The sequence below is a fragment of the Acomys russatus genome, chromosome 19 (genome assembly GCF_903995435.1).
Source record: "Acomys russatus chromosome 19, mAcoRus1.1, whole genome shotgun sequence".
Taxonomy (NCBI): Eukaryota; Metazoa; Chordata; class Mammalia; order Rodentia; family Muridae; genus Acomys; species Acomys russatus.
Genome location: NC_067155.1, coordinates 30,411,704 through 30,438,131, shown reverse-complemented (window position 1 = coordinate 30,438,131; position 26,428 = coordinate 30,411,704). Strand labels below are relative to the sequence as shown.

The following is a 26,428-nucleotide window of genomic DNA, read 5'->3' as shown; positions in this document are numbered from 1 at the left end:
CTGCTTCTGGCGGCACATCCAATATGCTTCAATTAAGCTGATGGACATCTATGAAACAAATGTGGCCAAATAGCCACTGAATCAAACAACTGTTCTCTACTGCTGAGAGGACATTGACTCTCGAAATGGTGAACAAGCATGAAACTGGAAAATTATGTCCCACTTTGCAGAGACTTGGTGGGCCGGTTCTTCAAAATTCCTGCTTCATAGAACAAGTCTGTGAGATACTCTGGACTGCTAGGCTCTCTCACATTAATTACATTCATATAATTTCTCTCCAGTGTGTAAAGGCATGTAAAGACTTCAAAATATGAAAAACATTCATAAAGATTCTCTAGTGTGTGAATTCTTTCATGCCTTTGAAGATGACCACGACATTCAAAGGCTTTACCACAGTCATTATATTCATGACGTTTCTGTCCTGTATGAATTCTTTAATAGCTCTGAAGAAAATTGTGATATTCAAAGGCTTTACAACATTAATAATATTCATAAGGCTTCTATCTTGTATGAATTCTTTCATGCATGTGAAGTTGATTGTGCCACCCAAAGGCTTTACCACATTGATTACATTCATAAGGTTTCTCTCCTGTATGACTTCTTTCATGCCTGTGAAGAGAGCTGTGCTGTCCAAAAGCTTTACCACAATGAATACACTCATAAGGCTTCTCTCAAGTATGAATACTTTCATGCATTTGAAGACAATTATGCCATGCAAAGGCTTTACCATATTATTTACATTCATAAGGTTTCTCTGCTGTATGAATTTTTTCATGCATTTGAAGATAACTGTACTGTGCAAAGGCTTTATTTACCACTTTGATTAAATTCATAAGGCTTCTCTCTGGTATGAATTCTCTCATGCCTTTGAAGATTATCGTGCCATGCAAAGGCTTTACCACATTGATTACATTCATAAGGTTTCTCTCCTGTATGAATTCTTTTATGCTTTTGAAGAGACTTGTGCCTTGGAAAGGCTTTACCACATTGATTACATTCATAAGGTTTCACTCCTGTATGAATTCTTTCATGCGTTTGAAGAGAACTGTGCTGTGTAAAGGCTTTACCACATTGATTACATTCATAAGGTTTCTCTCCTGTATGAATTCTTTCATGCCTTTGAAGAGACATGTGCCATGCAAAGGCTTTACCACAGTGATTACATTCATAAGGTTTCGCTCCTGTATGGATTCTTTCATGCATTTGAAGGTAACTGTGCCGTGCAAAGGCTTTACCACATTGATTACATTCATATGGCTTCTCTCCTGTATGAATTTTTTTATGAACATGAAGATAACTGAGCCATGCAAAGGCTTTACCACATTCATTACATTCATAAGGTTTCTCTCCCGTATGAATTCTTTTATGCATTTGAAGACGATTCTGATGTGCAAAGGCTTTACCACATTGATTACATTCATAAGGTTTCTCTCCTTTATGAATTATTTCATGCCTTTGAAGAGAACTTTTCTGGGTAAAGGCTTTACTACACTGATTACATTCATAAGGTTTCTCTCCAGTATGAATTTTCTCATGAATTTGAAGATAACTTTGATGGTCAAAGACCATAAAAGATTGTTTACAGCCATAGGGTTTCTCTCTAGTTTTTGTTCTTTTATGAATTTGGAGACTACTGTGATGTACAAAGGCTTCACCATATTGAATATCTTCATATGTTTTCTCTCCAGAAGGAATTATTTCTTGCCTTCGAGGATGACTTTGATGTGACAAACATTTGCCACACTGAGTAAATGGAGAGGGTTTTCCTCTAGTGTATCTTCTTTCATTCCTGCAAAGACAAATGGCACATGTCACAGTCACACATCCATTACACTGAGAATCTTTTTATCTCCGCAAATTAATTTTACAACTTAGTCTAATTGTAAAAGTAATCAGATCTCATGGTAATATCAGCTTATTGACTTTCATTTTTCCTTCCTTCTTCAAGTGTTATTTTGCGTCTTTGAAAAGCCCTGTGACTGTAAGATCATGTATTCCATGGACCACATTTAAAGCATCCTCTTAGCATAGAAGAGGGTTTTCACATGTTGGAAGAGAACTGGGAGAAGTCAGATTTCCAAGCTGGTTGCATTAAAATTTTTCCTCTCATGTGAGTCATACTACAATTGCAAAGTGAACCACGGCAAACAGAGGCAATCCACATTGATATTTTTATTGGAAGTTTTTCTGTAGTGTGAGTTTCTGGATGTAGTGCCAATAAAATTGGAAGAGCCATTAATTGTACACTCTATTACGTTCAGAAAGTCTACACGTTATGGGCACTACTACAAATCTTGTAATTCTTCTGGGTTAGAGAGTGTTTTATTGCTTTGTTCAATGTTCCTATGCTGACAGAGCTTGTATCCATTGTGATAAATGATATATCTATTAAAGAAGATAACAAATGAAAAGGTTTACCCTGCATTCACAGTCTCACTTCTTGTTTTTCTCATTGACATATTGTATAGGGATAAAAGTTTTTCCAGAATAACTTTCTTCACTTTCACAAACTGCTCCTCTCACTAAACCTAGCAACATTAATGCAAATATATTAAGAACACGAGCTTTTTTATGGACTATTTGTTTATTAGAAGGTTAATGTGTACATTTCTGAAGGATCTAAGCAGTATGAGACTAAAGAGATTAGCAGTTCTACAATCTAGCTCGCTATGGTTCAAATGGTGATAGCTGTTAATGCATTGTGTTCTTATCTTCTTTCTTAGAGAAATGACGTACAAAAATGAGTCAGATACCTGACTTTGAGGTACATGTCTTTGTCAGATTTTAATAATCATCGATACACTTCAAACAGTGCATATTTACACTCTTGGGTTTGTTTAGAATTTAAAGGATGCACTAAAAGTAATTCAGAGGCATATTCGTATCAACTTGCACATGAAAATTACCTTCTAGATCTTCTAGACCTTTGAAGATTTTCTTCAATATTATGGGCTTCCCAACTGTAACCTAAAATACAGGACCAGAAAATGCATGATATATTATTGGAAATTAGGCAAGATTCAAGTTACCCTTCAGTTAACCTCAGACATCTGGCTGATTTATTCATCTCATTCATCCTCATTTTCAGTTGACATTACAATAACAAATAACAACAATGGAGAAAGAGTTATAGGTAGACTTTAAAAGCAACATAAAATTCACAGTCCTACCTATGGCTGTGAGGTTCCTGTAGGTCTCCAGCATCACCTCTCTGTAGAGACTCTTCTGGGCAGGATCCAGCAAAGCCCACTCTTCCACAGTGAATTTCACATTCACATCATCACAGGTCACTGCATCCTATAATATCTCACACAGGGGTGCAAGAGAAAGCATGATAGGATGACAGTGTAGCTGGATCCTTTATTGACAATATATTCACATAAATCTGTGGCTTCCTCTACTAATTTCCTGATACAGATGTTCTAATGTAACCAAGACATTTTATAAGGATCCTGAATACTGAGGTCCACTTCTGTCTTTCCTCAGCACTTGAATAGGATATAGACTTGCAAGATAAACACGAATCATCAGAGGGATGGGGAGGTAGAGAAAGAGTTCACGAGTACTGGGCTCATGTCAGAGAAATTGTATAAACAATTACTAATGATAAAAATGATTTTTAAACTGAGTGTATTTTTTCATGCCGTTAATCTCAGGAGTCAAGAAGCTGAGACAGGAGTATCTCATGATTTGATTGCCAGCCACGTCTATGCAATGAATTCCAGGACAGCAAGAGGTACAAACTGTGGTTCTCTTCTCCCTTAGGTGGTGGGGTTTGGCCACCATCCCACCAAGGCAAGAGGTTCAGAAGACAAGAGGTAGGGCCTGGAAGGCCTAAAGAACAATGGAGATTCAATACTCTGGCAACCACTTCAGGAGCTAGGTCAACATAGTCAGCGAGAACAACGGCTATATATCTTCAGGAGTGGGTGGGGAACTTCCATGATAGGTGTACAGAATTGGCTGAAAGCAGGCACTTTTAGGATGCTTATTTTACATTTGGCAGCATGCTCCTGTCATATGAACAGGAACACAGTATCTAATCACCTATAGGTGCAGGGAGGGAGGAGCTAGCAGGGAGCTTCGTCCAGGGCCATATATCAAATACGATTAGGGGCATCTATGTCTAAAGACTCTCTGTAGATGGAGTAAGGCAGAGAGCTGGAGGCCCTGCTGGAGAGAGGGAGGCCTGCACCTAACACTGACTTCAGAACTACTATCTGGACTGGCAGGACTGGGACTGAAGCCTCAAACAGCAGGGCCCTTCCAACACATATTAAGACCCTGAATCCTGTGAAGAACACAATACTCAACAACAACAACAAAAAAAATAGATAAAAGAACTATCTGGTCTTTACTGAAGTTCCTACAAAGTATCAGGTATTCACTCCAGGTCTCTATCATCTTCCAGAAACTTGAAGTGCCCCAATTTAAATGGTACCATAAATAAGATCTTACTAATAGAAAATGTATGTTTAAGAAGTTAAAAATGGAGAGAAGAAAATATTAGCAATATTGATGTTGATAATAAATGAGCAACACAGGGCAGGAGATGTAGAATTGCACACAACTACAATCCAGTGGCTCAGAAAGCTCATGTAGTTTAATGTCATGAATACATCTTATCCTGGGGAATAAAGTATACTCTCTTCCACCTTTACAAGATGTGGATGAAAATATGCACAACAGCACATTTACGTGCAAGCATACATGCAAATACTACATCCCAAGCCCATCAGCTCACAATATAAAGAGAAAACAAGCCAGGCATTTTGGCTCACATCAAATCTCAGCACTGTTTAGCCAGAGTAAGATGGATCACTAAGTTAAAAGTCGGCTTGGTATTTTTGCCTACTTTCATGACAGCAGAAGCTACACCGAAAACATTGTCTTCAAATTCAAAATCAAAAAACAAAAGCACTTAAAATAAAAACTAATTCAAACTATAAAAATAATAAGCTAGCCAAAAAGCTTAGCATTGAATAGCTTCTACTGCATCTTCTATGAAATAGGGATGGAGTGTATACTAATGAGGGCATGACAGCACAAGAAGGACGCTGATTGGTCAGTTCCAACCACAACACAGGAGACACAGGAACAGGAAAAGGGTTGAGTCTATAGACGCTTAAATCCCATCCTCACTCAAGAATCTAGAAAGGCTCCTCTTAGAAAACCTTCTGTAATATTCCCCAAACAATGCCACAAATGGAAGACAAGTGTTCAAAGACATCATTCTACCTGGGAGATTTTTTATTTGGTCATTCCACGATGAAAATATATTTAGTCTAAATTCAATGATCCTAATGGTCTGCAACAGCACATACACTGTTCAAATGTGCAAAGATTCTTTGGACACTCAAGGCAATCTGTTGACTTCCACATTTTGTAAAATCAGAAAACAAGTTATATCCTTCTAACATAAAATGGCACAGAAAACTCTTTCCCATTCCAATAGAAAGGAATGTGTACATAGTGATAGAAGAATGGACCAAGGCAGGAAATCCAACAGAGCAAACACCAACTCCTGTCGCTCTCGCTCAGAGACATAGGGCTTTGGTTTCCAAGGACCTAGATGGCCCTATCCCTGCAAGTTCTCACATATTTCTCAGTTAGGTTCCTTCCAATTCCTATGTGCATCTTTCCTGGGCAGGTTTTTCATAGCTTTGGTATCTGAATCTCTTCTTCTATCAAAATGCAACTCAGGCTTCATACTCAGAACTTCTTGCGATAAATCTTACAGTATTCTCACTTTGCCAAACACAGAGACCTGGAACAGTGCTGAATTAAAATCTCGAGGGGGAAATCCGTGATAAGAAATTTTGCATAATTTTTGTTTCCGGAACCAGTACATATAGATGATATTGTCAAGTTTGGCTTCTTATTTGGAATGAATCCTTTTCAAGTTGGGCCACCGTTGTAGAAGGTTTTATAGGAAGTTCCTTCCTGGGTCTAGAAATCACTTTGCCTACTGCTTCCATTAGGTTTAGCCTGAGGGAGCATTACACTTAGGGCACTTTCTTGGGCTTAAAAAACAGAACAAAGGCCTTCTTTTGAATGATGATAATATCCTTAAAAGCCCTACATCTGTTTCATCATGTGACTGCCATCTGAAACTACCTAGTGCTCTTTTTCTCTACACCACAGACTTTGCATTTCTTTCTACCCCTCCTGTTGATTTTTTTCACTGTAGTCCTGAATAAGTCACTAGCAATAACTACCCAACTGACTCAATATTCCATCTAAGAAATCTGGCCTTTATTCATAAATTCTACCCTATTCAATTCCTCTGGGCATGGGCAGAATAAAAGGTTTTGGGCCAAAATATCACACAAATGAGCTCTAGATTAATTTTTTCATGGAGTACATTTTACAGTGAAATCCTATGACCTCAACTGCCTCTGCCTGTAATACTCTCAACACTCTCTGCATTACTCTCTTCCAGGGCCTACAAAAGCAGCTGGGTAATCTCTTTTTGTACAGATCTCTATGCCTTTTCTTATTCATGTCCTTAGTTTTCCACATTCCTCCAAAAGAGAATATTCCAGGTTGTATCCAGCATTAAAATACCTTTTTTTGCACCATTTAAAAAAAGTTTCTACTGATTACATGGCTATTGTGACTAAATCCTCTAACCAAAAGCATCTTAGGTCATGAATAGGTTTACATGTTTGGCCCTGTCATTTCACACTCCATCATTTTTGGAGCTACAGGACGAATCTCAAGCTAGAAAATGAAGCCAAAAAAATTGATAAACATTGTTTCCTGGCTTGGTCTCTTGCTTTGTCACTGTCTCATGGTCAGTAATTTCTAATATGCAGTGAAGCCACACCTGCTTGGGAATATTGTCACCCTCAATGGAAGAGCTTTTCCACAGAAGTCAACAATCACCACAATCTCTAACTAACATAGAAACCAGCCGTTCTGATGAGGCCACACCATCACTGAGGCTCCCTCAGATGACTGTATGCTCAGAAATGTCCAGTACCCAAATCCGTTTGAACACAGACACAATAATACATGAGAAGGTTTTAAACACTCAAATAAACGTGTTAACCACATCAGTCAATTAAGTAGCAAAACACCAAACACTGATGATTGCACTAGCCGGGAAATGCAGATTTGCCAAGAAATGAGAAGAAGCAGGTCTTTAGGAGCAAGAAGACAAAACTAAAATTGTTTCTCCACAGAACGTCCCCAAAATTAGGAACACATAACATAATATATTAATATTTCAGAAGACATCAATCTGGGAAGATCTATCATTCTCTAGAGAAAGAGCAATATAAGTAGATTATAATTAATAAACTCACACAACATAGATGGCACCACGGATTAAGGCAGGCACAAAGTACAATGTTGAAATATAACATTGTCCTTTAAACAAGAACTACAGGATTACTGTCAACTCAAAATCAAAGAAATCTCTGTCCAGCATTCTCCCTGTGGTGGTTCTTCTTGCCAACTCAAATGGCAGAGAAAACCTTCCTTGCCATGGGCTCCCTTCGTAAACTTTGTAAGCTTTGTAGACTTTGCAGGGAACTGTCCAGGACCCTGCCTGAGGAGTTCTAGCAGCCAAACCCAGCTGCTTCAAGTTTTGCCCCTTTGCCCCACTCTATAACTCTCCCCAGGAGACCCCTCTTCTGGTCTTCAGCTTCTCTGAGTGCCACCCTTTGTGGTACTCCACATCCATTTCTGTGCTGGGACTACATCACTTCAAAGTTGGTCAGGGAAAACAGTTCTTACACAGGGCCCCTTTATTTGTGACTCCTCCCCGATCCAAGGAGGATAGAGGACAATCATTCACTGGTGCCTCTTTCTCCTGAGTTCCTAGTTAGGGCCTTGCCTGTAAGAAGTGAAGGACTGTCTTCCAGGCAGTGGGAATGAGAGGGTTAGGTGCTCAAAAAAGTCTTAACTGCACAGCATGAGAAAAGGGTGAGCTGCAGGGGATGTTGCTTTAAACAGAAGTCTGTTTATCCGAGACAGCGATTCTCTGTAGGCCTTGGCTTTCATAGACTCACTTTGTAGACCGGGCTGGCCTTGAACTCACAGGGAGCCACCTGCTTCTGCCTCTTAAGTGCTGGGATTAAAGATGTGGGCCACCAAGCTCAGCTTCAAATGAGTAATTTTAAAACACTGTTGTGGTATAGTCTTTTACCTAGGGAATTTAGAATTTTTCATCAAGAGGTAAACAAGGTCACTGCCCTGGGGAGCAACAGGTTGGTATCCAAGCAACCTGAGTCAACATAGTTGATCTCAGAAACATTTTCCAAAAGGATGAAAATACAGCTGTCCTAGAATTAACGTGCCTTTTCAGGAAGAAATCACTCTACACACAATTGAAAGATTACTTTTAAAAATCTGTTAATGACAGCATGCATCCAGTTCTGGCTAATGCTGCCAAAAGATTTGGCATTCCACATATGCTCTCATGCTCTCATGTCTTTTCAGTTCAGGCCCCAGGTTATGTTTGGAACAATTTCAATATGGTCTGAGACTGCAAGTCTGGCCACTTAGACTGATGAGGGATTTACACAGCAAATACAATCCCAGAATCACTAGTGTCCTGAAAAAGCAGCTCATTCTTCAGTGACAGGGTCCAGAGTTGGAGGTCCCACAAGATGAGAAGATAAAAGAAGTAGAAGGTAGAAACTAGAAGAGCTGAGGTGGGGAGGACTTGCACAAGCTATGACTTATGCCAAGAAAGCTTCTCAAGAATAGCATCTTGTGTACTACATCCATGGAGGAAACGGACCATATGTGAGACATCTATGAAGTTATCAGAAATGTATCATACAATGGCACAAACACGGAACAGGTCTTATAAAACAAAACTGCACATCAGGACCACAGGGTCTCTCACAAACTACTGATGTAGCCCGGAGTGGATTTGGGACTGATCAACCCAAGCCTGTGTGGTAGAATCAGTTAGGTTTTCAGGAGCTGAAGACCCCTCACCCCAAGCACAATGGACCAAGACCATTACCAGCTCTCCCGAGCACATTCCTGGCTTTGGAGAAGGAGCACTATTTTATCCTCAATACATCTTGCCTTAGAGGAAGCTCACAGGCCTAGTCCACAGGCTGTTTTTGTCTCTGTCAAATATTTTCTTAGGTTTGTGAAAGAGCTGTGCAAAACTAGGCTTTTCTCAAGAAGAAAACTGGACCTTTATGGCACATCAGGCCTTAATGTTTGTTGTGACACTGTAATGCCCCAGGGAGGAATTTATTAGAGGCATAATTTTTGGAGATGAAGATGTGCCAAGTGGTTCGTTTTAAATCAGAGTTGTCTCCTCTGCTATGATTTGGAGCCAAATGTGTTGACAATCCTGGTGAATCAACATGTGTACCCTAGCATCCTAATCTCTAACAGGCTAACTTCTCTGTGGGGCGTTTTAGACGCAGTTCTCCCTCAGCTAAACTCTACTTGCTGTCATTGGTAAATCTTGTACAATATCAATTATCGTCTTGTACATCACAGCTTAATACCGGCATGTTACCCAACACATAATATGACATTTACAACTCCACAAAAATTATATATATATACACACACACATATATATATACATACATATATACACACACATACACACACACACACACACACACACACACACACACATATATATATATATATGTCTTTCTGTTTTATTCTTGGCTGCCAGGGACTCACATTGCACACCGAGGTGGCCTTAAACTCACAGCGAGCCACCTGCCTCCTGAGTGTTGGGATTTGGGGCGTGTGCCACAATGCTGGGCTTCCAAATATATCTTAGACATAAATGTTACATTCTAAGAACAGCATTTCAGAAGAAGTTAGAGAAAGTAGGGGTCTGAGTTTGTAATCCTGCCAAGGATGTTTCTACTCACAAGCCCCTACTCCCAATGCTTTGTGTAGATGTAATCCACACAGTGCAGTTAGTCAGAGACCATCACCAAGTCCAGAAAATTACTAAGACCGAAAAGGACCTCACAGGTGGCCACTTTTGGTGTTGCTTATCTTGCAGCCCCAGGGAAGACCCACTACACCAGTTTCCTCTGCCCAGCTGCCTGTTCCTCTCTACTGTGAGCAGTGACTCTGCACTCACCATGTTGTGTCTTCTGACCTTGCCTGAGCTCTCCTCACAGCACCCAGCACAAACACTCAGAGCATATTGCACACTGCCACTCAAGTCCGCTCTGGTACCAAGAGGGACTTACAGCATGGCACCAGGAAGAACACTCTTTCTCTCTTTCCTGGAGTCCCTGATTGGCCACTTAATTTTGAGTGACAGGAGCACTTCCCCATGGGTAGAGTGTGCTGAAGGGACACAGCACAGTAGTTCCTGGAACAGGCTTCCATTGCAGGACCAGTCTTTTTTTCTTCTGTGGAGAGATTTGCATTTCAGTAGCACTCCTACCCATTCTCCAAGAGCCTGCATTTCCACCTTTGCACTCACCCCAGGGCAGAACCAGCCACTCAGGCCTCCTGAGCTCAGATGCCTGCCCCTCCCCCTTTGCCCTTGAGCTCACCAGGTCCCAACTTCTAAGTTTGCCTGAGGTCCCTGCAAAACACTCAGGCACTTCCCTCCTTCCTGGAATCAGGGTGCACAGCTTGCAAAGCCATTGCTCATTTTGGAGTGGAGTTATCAGTCTGTCCCACAAGTGAAAGGGTACACAAAAGATTCCAAATTAAAGAGAGTTTAGGAAACAACATTTTGGTTCTCTGTCTTCATGCTATGTTCAGGTAAACTGCAGCTACCTTTCACCTGATAGATATGAAACAAACCTGGGAGGAAAGCAGGAAAGAGATGATAATCATTTTAGAGCACTGTAGTTAATCAACACATCATTCTCAGTGGAAAGGTGATTAAAAAGAAAACAAAAACCCACAGTTGTGCTAGGGCTGGGGTTGGGGTTGGGGGGTACATGGTGGAGGGGAGGTGTGTAGGGAGGGGACATGGGGGATGAGGGTGTCTTCCCCAGCAAGGAGAGAAGAGTCAGTGGGTCTCTGCTGAGCAGAGGGCTCTTAGATGAGATAGGGAATAGCTGCTTCCCTGCTGTGACACACAGGCTACCAGGTGCTTTATCTACACAAGTTTCAGATAGCATGCCAGTAACCCCAGCACTTTGGAGGCCAATTCATATCCTTGAATATATATAAATTTTGTATCCACACCTTATATCAACCTCTCCCCATATGCGTTAATTCTAGTTAGAGTCTGGTTTTGCCAGAATGCATGTCTTTGTACCCCATTCACGATTGGTTGCCAGGGAGGCCAGGAGAACGTGTCAGAACGCTGAGACTAGAGCAACAGATAGTAATGAAGATGGTTTAGGAATTTCCCAGAAGCTCTATGGTAGCTAACAATCTGCTGTAATTTCTGCCCCAGGGCATCTGGGATCTGTTGGCCTTTGTAGGCACTGTGTACAAATATATACAGGCAACCACCTGTGATCAGAAAAAAAAACAAGGCCTAGAAAAAAAGAAGGAATGGAATTCTCTACAGTGATGTCACAGGCTTCAGTCAGAGCAGCCAGGGGTAGTTAAAATGAACTCTTTTGAATCCTCCATGAAAGCAAATGTGTCCTTCTTTTTATAATTTATATATGTTCCTGCATAATTTTTACCCAACAGTGCCTCAGATGTCTCTGTCTTTACATTGCGACCATCTTTACAGGTGGATGTGCCAGTTGAGCATGAGTAGGCATAGGCAGACTCTATATGAACTTGTCCACACTCCCGATATAGTACCCCATGCTTTCGTTTTGGAGAGAGTTTGCTTAAATAAGGCTTTCGAACTGCAAAGACCTTTCTTTAATGTGGATCTTTTGAGATGATAATATTGAAATTTAATCAGGGCCACAGCTATGGGTGTCAGCCTACATATAAAAAAGATATTGAAGAAGGAAGCTTTCTTTCTTGGCCTGTTTTCATTAGTCTTGGCTAGGAAATTTTCATTCCTTTAGTGTCTTTACATCCTAATTTTTGGACGTCTGGAGTATACAGAGCACCAGATAAGACAACCAGCCTCATGGACCAAACAAGTTCTGGAGTCTTTACGTTTCATTTGGTAGATAGCCAAGGTTGAACTAGCTGGACCACAGTTGTGAGACATTCAAAAAATTTACTTTCAAAATACACAGAATGAGATCCATTCTACCAGTTGTGCTCATGTTGTGAACCTTGACTAATAAAACTGGGTTTTCCATCTGCCCACTGTGGAAGATGTGCTGGGTAGCAATAGTATTTTTGTTGTTGTTTGGTTTTTGGTTTGTTTTGTCTTTTTGTTTGTTTTTCAAGATAGGGTCTCTGTGTGTATGGTTAACTGTCCTGGACTCCCTTTGTACACCAGGCTGGCCTCGAACTCACAGCAATCTGCCTGCCTCTGCCTCCCAAGTGCTGGGATTAAAGGCATATGCCACCACTGCCCAGCAGCAATACTGTTTGTACAAGCATTATTCCCTGATCCACTTCTATTTAAGTATTTACTTACCTTGAAGACTACACCTTTTTAATTACTCATTTGTTAAGAGCTTAATTTGACTTTAGCAGAAGAAAACCCCTAAAGTAATGGAACCATCATTGAGCTTTTGGCAAGAGAGAGACATATTATTTTGTTTGCGGTCTGGTTCCTGGTAAAACTGCTTCCTCTCTCTGTAAAAATGCCTGTTAAGTAGCTTCCCTTGGCTCTCTCTAGTGGGAGTTGGCCATATCCTATTCTACCAAATCTTCTCTGATCCATCACCTCTTCTTCCTCCCAATCATATCACTATCAAGCCTGGGTGCTGCTTCCTTCTTTAAATTAACTTAACCTTCAATTAGGATTAAAGGACTATGTCACCATGTCTGGATCTAAGCTTTTCTTTACTAGATACTTGCTCTATACCAGGCTGGCCTTAAACTCAAATCTGTTTGCTTCTGTCTCCTGGATTAAAGGCATGTTTTGTATTACAACTGGATCACACAGACGTAGAAGACCTTTGGATGTGATTTCTTTCCTGCTGTGTTGCATACACCTAAGAAAGCCTTGCATGTGATCTCTTGTGAGAACAGTCATGTTCTGAATTAACATTCTTCTGAGGAAGGGGGCACCTCTGGGAAAGGAAGGGTCCTTGGAATCTATGGGGGTGACTCTAGCTGAGACCTGTAGTATCAGGGGCTAAGATCCTGAAGTTGCCAACTACTATAGCCACGTTGACTTCCAGAAGAGGGAGGGGGGACACAAAACCACCCTTAAAGCCTTCGACTCGAAATTTATCTTGCCTACAAAAAGTATAGGGATGAAGATGGATTAGAGATTGAAGAAATGGCAAACAAATAACTTGCTGCTCAACATAAGACCTACGCAAAGAGAAAGAGCCAATCCCTGACACTATTAATGATACTCTGCTATGCTTGCAGACAGGTTTCTACCGTAAGTGTTTTCTGAGAGTCTTCCTCCAGCAGCTGATGGAAACAGATGCAGAGACCCTGAGCCAAAAAATAGGCAGAGCACAGGGAATTTGGGGGAGGGATAGGAGGAAAGATAGTGGGATCCTGGGCAGTTGAAGATACCACAAGAAAACCTAAAGTCACCTATCTTGAGCGCATGGGGACTCTCAGAAACTGAACCATAATAAAAGAGCATACATAGACTGACTACACATATTTAGAAGATGTGCAGTTTGGTTAACATGTGGGAGCCCTAACAATGGGAATAGGAGACATTTACCTATGCTGTCTGACTTTGGATCCCTTTTTCCCTATCTGGGCCGCCTCCTTAGGCATCAGTGGGAAAGGATTTCTTAGTCCTGACACAACTTGGGATGCCTGGGGAGGTTGATAACACTTGTGGGCCTCCCCTTCACTGAGGGAAGGAGGGCTACGTGAGGAAAGGGGGAATGATGGTGGGACTGGGAGTAGAGGAGAGAGAGGGCAGGCTGTAAAGTGACTTAATTAATTAGTTCATTAATTAAAAGTACGGCGAGCAAAATAGCTTAGCATTGAATACTAACTGTTTCTACTATATCTTATGTGATTCAGGGGCACAGTCTATAGTCGTGGATGCATGACAGCATGAGAAGGAAACTGAGCAAACAGATTCAAACACAACACAGTAGAAACAAAAACATAAAATGATCCCAGCGCCAAAAAGACATCTAGGTAAACGCTTAGGACAAAAGCTCCCTTAAGAAAGCAAAAAAAAAAAGAAAAGAAAAAGCAGAGATAAGTGTTTAAAGAAATCATGCTACCTAGAGTCTTTCTGATTTGACCAATTATATTCTGATATTGGTCATTATTGACTTACAGTGAAAATGCATTTTAATCAACTTGAATGATCCTAATGGTCTGCAACTGCTCATAGAGTATTAAAGAGAACAAAGCCGCTTCTGACACTGCAGAAAATCTTTTCATAGCTATATTTTCTAAAATCTGGAAACAAGTTATATCTTTACACAATATACAATGGCACAGAATAAACCTTCCCATTCCAATTGAGAGAAATGTATATATCGTGAGGAAAGATTGGATGAAGGCAAAAAAAAAAAAAAAAAAAAAAAAAAAAAAAAAGAAAGAAAGAAAGAAAGAAAGAAAAGAAAAGAAAGAAAGAAATAAAAAGAAAAAACAAAACAAAACAACCACCAGGGCAAACACCAAGTACCCTAACTCTATCTCAGACATGGGGCCAGTTTCAAAGGTTATAGATAACCCTATGACTACAATTTCTCATTCATTACTCAGTTTTGTTACGTTAACTTAGTATATGTATTTCTCCATGATATATTTCTCAAGCTTAGGTATCTCAACATCTTATGGTCTCAAAATGCACCTTGGGCTACATATCCAAAGCCTGGTGAAATGAGAGCTCATAGTTTCCTTACTGGGGCACTGTCTCTGCTAAACATAAATAGCTGGAGCAACGTTGAACTAAATTCACAGAGACAGAATACATGACCTTGAATTGTGCATCTTTCTTGGTTTAAAACATTTACAACAATGGGTGATCCTGCCAACTTTGGTTTCTAAACTGAGATGAAATATACCAGCCATGGACCAGAGTTGCAGAGGGTTTTATATGAAGTGCCTTCTTTGGAATCACTTTGCCTATACTTTCCGTTAATTTAAGGTGTAGCAAGAAAGGATGTTACCCATCTTAGGCTTCCAATGCACAGGTAAGGCTTTCTCTTTACTGGTGATAAGCTCCTTGAAAAATCCATTCATTTCTTTCAGGATTTGACTGCCATCTAAAACTACCTAGTTCTGTTTTTTTCTCTAAACTCACAGACTGCATTTTCTTCTGCACCACTTATTGCTTTTTCAGATGGTTCTGTCAGCTCACAGTCCAACATTCTGTAAGGTTACAATAGAAACTCAACCTAGAAAATTATAGCAAAAACCATGGGCAAACATTGTTCCTGGCTTGCTTGCTTACTTGAGCACTCTCTTATTTGCAGCCTGATCTCTACCCAACCCAGGCACACTTGCTAAGGGATACTGCCAACCTCAGTGGAAGAGCCTCCCACATCAATCTCCAATCAATATAATCTCTCACAGACACAGCAATCAGCCATTCTGAAGAGGGCATGCCTCATCATTAACATTTTTGCCTACTTTAATTGCCTTATCTGCAGCTGAAAGCTTCTTAAGCCAGAAGCCTGCTAGCTTTGGCCTCTTGGAGTTCAGGAATAGCCCACACTGACCACTTGGACACCAAACTCAGGGCAGAGAAAATTTACTGGTCATTTAACAAAGACTGAGTGCTCAAGAAAATATGACGGGTTTGAAAAAGGGGGCTGTGACCCAGGGCCATTCACAGAGTAATTAAAAGAGATAATCAGGAAGAATCAATTTTACTTCAGGTACATTGTATCTAGCTCAGCCAAAAACAATTAATTCTATTCCTGGTACACTGTGCCTAGGTGGATAGACAAAGCATTTGAAACTGATTCGATGGTCTATAAGGTAGGGGATATTGGGGACATTCTACTGCCCTACTCTTCTGAGAGAGGAACAAAGCAGGGTAATATTGCTTAGCTCCAACAGAACATACATTTATCTTTAACTCAAGCAGAACAAGCATTCATCCTCTGTTGTTCTATTCTAAGCAGCAAGTATTGAACTAGGCAGCAAGTACTTAATGGAAACAGCAAGTGGTGAAGTGTGCACAATAGTCTTCACTCCATAGAGAGCCTCTTGCCACAACTTCTTGTGCTATTCTGGCTGATTCTGGCCAGTTCTGCTGACTCATACCTATTAGCTGGAGACTTGCTGGCTCTGGTGGATTGTGTCACTGTCACTGATTCATGGTATTGTTTGGTGCTTCCTATTGGACTGCACTTTTGGTATCCTGCCAGGAAGAATAGAATCTCCCCAAATAACTACTTCTAAAGTAGTTCACACCCCCTTTTCTATGAACCTTCTTTCTCCCCTACCTCGGGTTGGTAGATTAAAAGGAAGATAAAGGGATTTAGGAACCCTAAATAAAGTAGGTTTTGAAAAATCTAAACCTACAATAGAGTTGGCACTGGAGCTCAGAGAGTAGCTCCAGTTGAACAAATCTCTCACCCTGTGAGTTCCCTGTCAGCAGCAACTACAACTGATGATTTGGGGGCTGCTGCCTTTTCCATGGCTTCAGCTTCTCAGTTTCTCCAGGAGTGTGATCGCTCATCCCAGCACTGTGGAGATTTAGCCACAGCAGCTCTGCAGTCCTGGGCTGTTGATGTCTGGAGGCGTAGATCAGCCAACACCACAGGCTGAAGATCTGAGAACCCTTCTATTGGAACACACGAAGGTGGCACCCAGGTGACTGGAAGAGCTAAAAAAGGGCACCCAGGGAATGATGTAGGGGGATTCCAGGGCCAAAACTTGAAGGAGCCCTGCCTGGCTGCTGGAGATCCTCAGAAGGGGACCTGGAAACTTTCTTAGAAAGTATACATAGTTCACAAAAAGAGTCCATGGCAGAGAAGGGTTTACCTGTTGCTTGAATCTGAATCTGCATGAATAATATGAACAGAAAAATGCTTCAGCTAACTGCTATGAAAATGTTTACCCACTGATCTGGTCTGTTTCCATTCACATGCATGAGTTAATCCATGCTGGGGGATGACATCATCACTCACCTTGCCTCAGTCAGGTCTTTCTTCATAGTATTGGCTCTCGCAGCTGACTGCCCTAAACATTAGTCTGTGAGCTAGTTATGGCCTGTCCTGCCTCACCCTGCAGTGTGAACGTAAACTGTGCATCCTGTTCAGATCTGAAGGCAGAAGCCATGATCCACATGAAAATCCTTATTCCTGATATGGAAATGGACGGTTCACTACATGACTAAAGTGAGTATTTTTAAACTCTGCTGTGGTACAGTCCTTTAATTAAAGAACTTAGGAAGTTTAGTCATGAAGAAAGCAAGGCATTTCTCTGGGAAGCAACAGACAGACATCAAGGCCACCTGAGTTAGCATAGATTTATCAGAAAGAGTTTTCTCAAAGACATTAAACGGAGCTGTGCTAGAATTAATATGCCTTGTCACACAGTCATCACAATATACACAAATACAAAATTAACTAATAAAAAATCTCTGTAATGACAGCTAAAAACAGATTTTGCATTCTACATGCTGCTGCCATTAAGTTTCTTTAAATTTAGTCGCCAAGTTATGTTTCGAACAATTTAAATATGGGCTGGACACAGCAAGCCTAGCCTATTAACACATTTACCTACCAATGATGTTGCCAAAAATAGTTCTTAACGACCCCAGTGCTTTCAAACATCAGTGACAGAGTCCTAAGTGGAAGGTTCCAGAGGATGAAAAAGAAAGGAGAAGTAGAAGATAGAAAGTACAAAAGCTGAGGTGAGGAGGTTTTGCAGAAGCTATGTCTTATGTCAAGTAAGGTTTTTAAGAATTGCATCTTGTATACCGCTCACAGGGGGAAATGAAATATAAGGGAGATGTTTATGAAGTCAAGTGAAGCTTTCATACAATGAGACAAACTCGAGAGGACTCTAATTAAACAATGTTGCACAGGGGGAACAAGGGTATCTCAAGAACAGTACTGACCAAGCTCACAGTGGCCCTGGTACTGCTAACCAGAGCTTTAGAATGTGAAGAGAGTTGGGTTTTCAGGCTTTGAACACACCCCATGCACACAAACAAATCACTGGTACAGAGCTTTAACAACTCTCCCAAACATTATCCCATGCTTAGAAAAAGAGCTTTATTTTATTCTCAATACTTGAGCAGCTTGTGAGAGGCCTGTTCTTTGATAGGTGGATGGGAGTACTAGTGGGTGTTTCCTCTGCCATGGTTTGGAGCCAACTGTCTGGACAATCCTAGTGAACAAACAGGTGTCTCCTAGCTTCCTAACTTCTAACAGACCAGGTTAGCATACTGTTCATCTGTGGGGTGTGTTGGAGGCAGACCTCCCTCAGCTAAATTCTACTTGCAGTTGGTACCATTTCTAAGAATGGGAACATCCTTCACATCATCAATTCTACTTTTCTCCATCAAAGCTTAACCCTGGATTGCTAACCAACGCATGAGATGCCTTTTACAACCTCCACAAAATTAACTCCAAATGCTTCTGACACCTAAAAGTTAAGTACTAAGAGCAGAACTTGTCGAAGATCCTACAGAAATTAAGGTTTTCCAAGGTTGGCATCCTTCCTAGAACATTTCGATACACCAGCCCAAGCTCCAAAAGAATTGCCCAAATGCAACCCCATAGGAAGTTATTCAGTGGCCAGGTGCAGGTCCAGGAAGGCACTAGGGTCACATGGGAACCCAAAAGTGGCTGCATTTGGCCTTTGCTTATCACACAACCCTAGGGAGGCTCCGCCACACCAGCTCCTTCAGCTCCCCTTTCTGATCCTCCCCATTGTGGGTGTTCAGTTGGGATCTGCAGTTGCCCTCCCCCTCCCCTACATGCTCTGTTCAATCCCACTTCTTTCTCCAACCCTGCCCACTGCAAGGAAAGCCTCTGCACATTCTTAGCATTCCTTGAGATGCTCCAAACCCCACCCCTGGGGCCAAGGGCTTCCCTAGTACAGCAGGTCGCAGATAGTTCATCTTCCTTCACCTGCAATCCTTGTTGCCATAGTTGGGGGGGCGGGGATGATTTCCTCTGGCCTAGTCCCCTGAGGTTACTGAACTAGCCCAGGAGTTTCAGTTCCCAAGTAAACTTGCCCTTTTATGTTCAATCTGGCTTCCACTGGCTTATTTCACCTGTGGTCTTAACCCATCATTCCCCAGTGACCCTGAGCTCACTACTTTGTCATTTCAGACCTTGCCTGAGTTTCCCTCACAGCAATCAGCAGCTGTGCTCAAAGCACATCACACAGAACCATTAAAGAAAGCTCAGCTAAAGAGATGCACCTGGGCATGGCAGCCAGAAGAAAGAGCCTCATCTTCATACTGGCTGTTCCGCCGGGAGGCTCTGATTGGCCAGCGAGTCTCGGGTGACATGAGCACCTCCCTTAGAATTACAGTGTCCTGAAGGGACACAGCAAAAGAGTTCATGGCTCAGGCTTCCAGTCCATTTCCAGATCTGCAGAGATTGGCATTTCGGTAGCACGTGTGCATATTTTCCAATAGCCTACTGCTCTGTCTTCCCACACAGCCCCACCACCCCAGCTAGCTCCCCACAGCAGCCTGCTCCTCCCATTTCTGGGCAGTGACCCTCCACTCACCATGTCGGGACTTCGGGACTTGCTTGAGCTTCTCTCACAACACCCAGCAGCAGAAGTCAGGGCACACCACGCGGATCCACCCAAGCCTGCACAGCCACAGAGCTGGCTCTTCAGCAAGGCTCCCGGAAGAACCCGCCTCCACGTCTGACGTGGGGCGTGTCTCTGCATGGAGGCCCTGATTGGCCACTTCTTCTTGAGTGACATATACACCTCTCCAGAGTAGCTTGCTCTTGAGAGGCTCAGAATCATGATGGCCGGCCCAAGCTTCCTACCCAAGGCCAAACATTTTCCAGAGCTGTAGAGACTTGCATTTCAGCAGCATTGTCCTCCAATGGCCTCAACATCTGTCTTCCCAACTAACCCGGGGAGGACACACTGCTTGTGCTTCCTCAGCACAGCCTCCTGCTCCTCCCCTCTGGGGACAGTGACCCTGACCTCAACAAGTCACACACCCAATAGCCACTTCCCCTGCTTCCTCCTCTATCTAGGTGGGTAACTTGAAGAGTCCATTTCTCAACTTGCAGTGGAGTTATCCATATGTCCCACTAGTAAAGAGCAATGTTAGGAGACAAGACTTTAGTTTTGTGTCTTCAGGCTGGGGACAGGCAAACTACTGCTTCCTTTTACCAGGGAGTTAGGAGACAATCCTAGGAGAAAAGCAGGAAACAAATGACAAACACTGGGGAACACTATTGTTAGTTTACACCTCTTCCCCAGTGGGAAAGTGAAAAACAATTACACAGCAATGCCTGGCCAGATGGGGTTCCACTAATGCTCTGGAGGAAATTTTCCTGCATAGGGACAGAAAACAAGACACAAAGAAGGGGGCAAGTCTGCATTCTGATCAAATCCCTTTTATTGAAAATTTTCACAGAGTTTATATAGGCACAGAGGCATGGGTATTTGCTTAAGCAAGGGTTGCTATGGATACCTAACTCTGAAATGCTCCAGCAGGTAGATATCTACCTTTACAGCTGCTATAATTGCAGGAGAGAAATACCAGGAAAGTCGTGAAAGATCTGGTTAGCCGGGAAAAGGCCCCAGAACTGCTGCTCACAGACTGCTGGCCTTTAATCTGATCTTATCAGTAGTCTCACCAGAAAAGGAGTTGCTCGGGGGTCTAGAATGACCAGCCCTTTGGGTCAGAGATGAACTGAGGCTACTGACCTGACTGGTCTTGATCTTCTGTGGTACATCAGGCAGTTTCTAGCAATCGATTGTCCCAAGGAGACATGGCAGCAATATTGGAGAATGGGAGATTAGAATAGAATGCCCCTGGCTTGAGGCCCACACAGGGACAAGCTTGTAGTGTGTAATTTATCAGCATGGCCTAGCAGTGTTTTTTATCAGGCATATAATTATTACTATGATGATATTTTATAACCCGCTAGTAATCAGTGAAGACACAGACACCTGTTATATTTTAAAATGGCCTTAGTTAACCTGGGGCAGGGCACATATTAATGCCATAAACTATTTCCCATAATGGGGCAGGTATCTGCCCCAGTCCCATGCCATCTGCTTCCAATAATTTCTATCAAGCTACCTCCCATCCATAATTCCAAATACTTGAAAATTATCACCATCTGAGCTACATCTCAAACCACACTGGCCATGTACTTCTCCTCCACCTAACACATGGCACTGCCTTCTTCTCCTCTCTTCTATGGCCTCTCCTCCTACCAGTGCTTAGGTTTCCTACTACATAAACCACAAAAAGCAGACAGGATATAAGATTTTAAGATGTGTTTTATTCCAGAGACTGGCAATCAGAGAAGCAGGTGAATTAACATACTAAAAATGAAATTCTCTCATGGGCTTGTAGAAATACTGAGTCTTGTAGCTTTGGTCCAATGGTTAGTTACATCATTGAGATTTGAATTGTCTGTTTTTCCCCTGATCATTCCTGAGACTTTTCCTCGATTTTGTGGAGGAGTGGACACAGAAATTTATTGAAACTATGAACATGTTCTTTCCTAATGCTATTTATCTTTTATTTCCTCAGAGCCATTGTAGTCTGGGGAAAAATTAGAACCAAGCCCCCATTAAAGAATGGTTGTACTAAGGACATGAATATGGGAATGGAAAGATGGCCCAGTGCTTACAAACACCCACCGGCTTCTCATCCTGAGGTTCTGCATTTAAAATCCAGCACACATAAAACAAATCATAACCTTCTATAATTCCAATCAGTATCTGACCCTTTTCCTGGCTTACAGTGGCACCTGTCATGCACGTATTACATAGATATATATGAAGGGAAAACATCTAAAAACATAAAAACATTCCTTTTTAATGATTAAAAAAACAACCTGATGAAATTATTCTTTTTATAAAATCATATATATTCTAATGTAAAACATTACTGGTGATTTTTTTTCTGGCAAATATGTCTTTAGAACACATGCAAGGTTCATCCCTAAGGAGGGCAGACATGGGTGTCAGTTCCAGAGCTGGAATTAGAGCTTATGTTGAGCCATGTGACCTGGATTCTAGACTCAATGTTAAGTTTCCAGCTCTTAACTACTCAGTCAGCATTTCATTTCCCACATACAATGTACAGAATACAGAATATGAAGGTGACCTATTAATTCTTATCAAGGCCAGGTAACTTACTACAGGAAGGCATGTCCTCAAAATACGTTTCTTCAATGCTCAAACTCCACCTGTTTGAGAATTAATATGCATTTATGGGGAGAAATCATGTCACACATTGAAGAGATTAATAAAAATATCTCTTTAATGACAGCTTTTTAAAGATTTATTAATTTGTCATTATTTATACAGTGTTGTGCCTGCATGTAAACCCACAGGCCAGAAGAGGGCACCCGATCACATTATAGATGGTTGTGAGCCACCATGTGGTTGCTGGGAATTGAACTCAGGACCTCTGGAAGAGCAGTCAGTTCTCTTAACCTCTGAGCCATCTCTCCAGCCCTTTAATTACAGCTTGAATTTGCCTCTGGCTAATGCCCAAACAGGAGACAGACTAGAACATATTTTTCATTACATGTGTGCTGTCATCCTGAAGTTTCTTGTAGAGTCAGGCTCCAGGTTATCCTTTGAACAGTTTAAATTGGGTAGGAGAGAAGTCTAGCCATTCAGGAAGAGAGGAGCCTTACACAACAAAGATATTCCCAGACTCATCCCTTAAGTAGACCAGTGATCTGATACAGCAGACCAAGCTTCACTGACGTGGTCTTGAGTTGGAGTTAGAAGGTGGAAGGTGGAAAAGCTGTGGTGGGGAGATCTTGCACTAGATATGTCTTATGCCATGTATTCTTCTTAAGAAGGATAACATCTTCTATACTGCCTCTGCCGGGATGGAAGAAAACAGGAAATATCTATGAAGTCAATAGAAAACATGATACAATGGGATAAAGTCAGGTAGAATGTAATCACACAAGGCTGCATAAGGGAAACACAGGGGATCTCAAGAGCATTTCTGACCAGGCCCATAGTGGCCTTGCAATTGATAACCAGAGACCCACATGGTGATAAGAGCTGGGTTCTCAGGATCTGAAGTTCCACTCCCCAAAGGCCCTGGCTCCAGGCTACTACCAGCTCTCCCAAGAAAATTACTTGTTTTAGAGCAGGAGCTCAATTTTATTTCTAATACATCAGGGCCTTGGGAAAGCTAAAAAGACCTGGGCACTAGGCTACTATTTGCTTTGTCAAACGTGTTTTAGATGTCAATGTCCATACATGATGCTCTCAGAGAAAACTTTGCTTTATCAGGCAGCTTTCAACACAAAAGTGTGTTACTTATTGAAATACTTGGGCGCAATTTGCCTATGTGGCAAATCTATGCTTTGCTCAAGAAGAAAACTGAATCTTCATGGCACACCAGGCCTTCATATTGATTGTGACGCTGTAACAGCCCCTTGAACAGGTTCTTAGAGGCCTGCTATTTGACATAGGAATGTACCCAGGACCTAGTGAAAATCAGCAGTGGCTCTTTTGTCACGGTTTGGACACAAACACTTGGGAAAATCTGGAGAAGAAATATGTGTGTCCTAGCATCTTGCTCTATAACAGGCCTGGTCAGTATAATACTAATCATTGGAGCACTTTAGATTCAAGCCTCACTTAGCTAAACTCTACTTCATGTAACGATCTCCTGTGCATGGGCAAATCCTTTATAGCACCAATTCTACTCCTCATGACAACTTGGTTGTGAAGTACTACTCAACACATAAGATGCCCTTTATAATCCTACAACATTAACTCCAAGTGGATCTCACACTTAAAGGTTAAATGCAGGGGGCAGAAGGTAGTAGAAAGATTAGGCCAATCCAAGGTTGGCAGCCTGCTTTCCATGAATGTACCAATACAATATTGAATTTGAGTACAAAGGTTTTTCTCCACACAGCTCCATACTCACCATGTTCTCCACAGATACAGCCCATTGATAGAAGTCATTGAGAGGCCTTCATCTTGGGCCAAGGAGGTCTAAGAAATCCAAGGGACATCATGGGACAAGGCAGGCAGCCCTTCGCTCATTATATCTTGAGGCCGAAGCTCGCCCATGCTCTCCTCATAGACCCCTACAGCAGTACTCACAGTCCAGCACCCCTTTTGATGGGCAGGTCAACTGAAGGCCTGAGTGACAAAAGCACTTGGCCTGGTTCTAGAATAGATGACCTTGTTATCTTCCTGTGCTCTGTTGGCACTCCATTCTTCCTACTGAACACAACGGGGCTAGATCAGACAGCCCATTATACAATTTTGAAAGTAGGAATTCCCATGTCCCACAGGTGAAAGGGTGCCCAGAAAGAGAAAATGGGGAAAGCAAATGGAGGGTTATAGTCTGTGGATTCATGATGAAGTCACGTGAATTCAAGGTACTTTTGATCTCATTATCATAGGGTTTTCAGACAACCATGAGAGAAAAGAAGGAACCAGATCACAAAAAATGATTTCTTTCTCCTACCAAAAGCTCAATGATGGCTCCATTACTTTAGGGTTTTCTTCCCCTAAATTCAAGTTAAACTCATAACAAATGGATAATTATAAAAAGTGTACTCTTCAAAATAAGTAAATACTTAAATAGAAATGGATCAAGAACTAGTGCGTTTATAAGCATGATTCCTAACCAGTACGTTTTCCACAGTGGGCAGATGGAAAACACACAGTTTTATTAGACAAGGTTCTCAACATGAGCATAACTGGGAGAATGAATCCCTTTCTGTGTATGTTGAAAGTATATTTTTCAATGTCTCACAACTCTAGTCCAGCTAGTTCAAATTTGGCTGTCTACCAATGGAGAGTAGGAGACAGCAGAACTTGTTTGGGTCATGAGATGTCTTATCCGGTGCTCAGTATAGCCCAGAATTCCACAAATTAGGATGTAAAGACACTAAAGGAATGAAAATTTCCTAGTTAAGACTAATGAAAACAGGCAAAGAAAGAAAGCTTCATTCTTCAATATCTTCTTTATATGTAGGCTGACCCCGTAGCTGTGGCCTTGATTAAAGATGAATATTATCACCTCAAAAGATGCACATTAAAGAACGGTCTTTCCAGTTCAAAAGTCTTACTTAAGAAAACTTGCTCAGAGGTGTATACCGCTGTGTAGGAGCTCTTAGTTAAATCCAGATGTCGTCTGTTTAACTATAAGAATACCCAGCACAAGAGCCAGGGACAAGAGCTGAGCAAGATTCCTTACCTAGGAGTCAAGGAGAGCCTGGGATTCAGTTCCAAAGCAACACTTTTCTTCCAAAAAGAAAGCACTGAGTACTACATAGGAGCTCTGGGCAAGTTCATATAGAGCTCTGCCTATGCCTACTTATGCTCACTTAACATGTCCATTTCTAAAGATGGTCACAATGTAAAGGCAGAGACATCTGAGGCTATTATTAACTAAAAATGAAGCAAGAACATATATAAATTATAAAAAGGTGTAAATTTCTATGGTATGTTCATCTTGTACCATAAGGTCTTGGCTGAAAATCGAGTAAATGTTACTGTGGAAGTGGATTGATTACAAGTCAAAGCTACCTCTTACACCTAATCTATGATCTAAAAGATAGATGTATAAATGTCACAGTTCTCACAGTTAGGAAGTACAGAGATATCAATACAAAAAGCATCAATAAACCTCACTTATCATCACTGTGGATTCTGCTCTTTATATTAATGGCTATGCTGAGCTACTCTAACATTAGAAAAAAGCAGCTTATGCCTCTGAGAAGGCTGACCTAAAAGAAGGACACAGCTACATTCATAGAGGACCAGAAAGAGTTCATTTTAATTAGCCCTGGCTGCTCTCTGACTGAGGCCTGTGACAGCACTGTAGAGAATTCCATTCCTTCCTTTTTGCCAAGCCTTGCTTTTATTTTATGATTACAGGTGTTTGCCTGTATATATTTGTACACAGTGCCTGCAAAAGCCAAAGGGAGCCCAGATCTTTTGGGGCAGAAGTTACAGCAGATTGTTAGCTACCATAGAGCTTCTGGGAAATGCATAAAGCATCTTCATTACTATCTGTTGCTCTAGTTCCAGGCATTCTAACACCATCTCCTGTCGCATACAAAGACATGCATTCTGGCAAAACAACTTTACACATAACATAACAACTAAAATTATTTTTGTGAAAATGAGCAGACACCTTGCTTCATAAAAATTATTTTTAAAGCTTAGTGTCATAGTGCATGCTTTTAATCTAGCATTCTATAAACAGAGGCAGGATGATCACTGTGAGTTTTTAGAAAGCCTGTGCTATATAATGAACACGTATGTGCACACACACACACACACACACACACACACACACACACACACA

General features: G+C 41.5%; 1 protein-coding gene and 1 pseudogene across 1 annotated transcript in view; one reads left to right on the top strand and one right to left on the bottom strand.

Moving 5' to 3' along the window:
- LOC127203988 (zinc finger protein 721-like) overlaps positions 1–26,428 on the top strand; it is a 1,570,727-nt gene that overhangs the window by 1,349,801 nt on the left and 194,498 nt on the right.
- LOC127202953 (zinc finger protein 120-like) lies at positions 501–19,893 on the bottom strand (annotated as a pseudogene).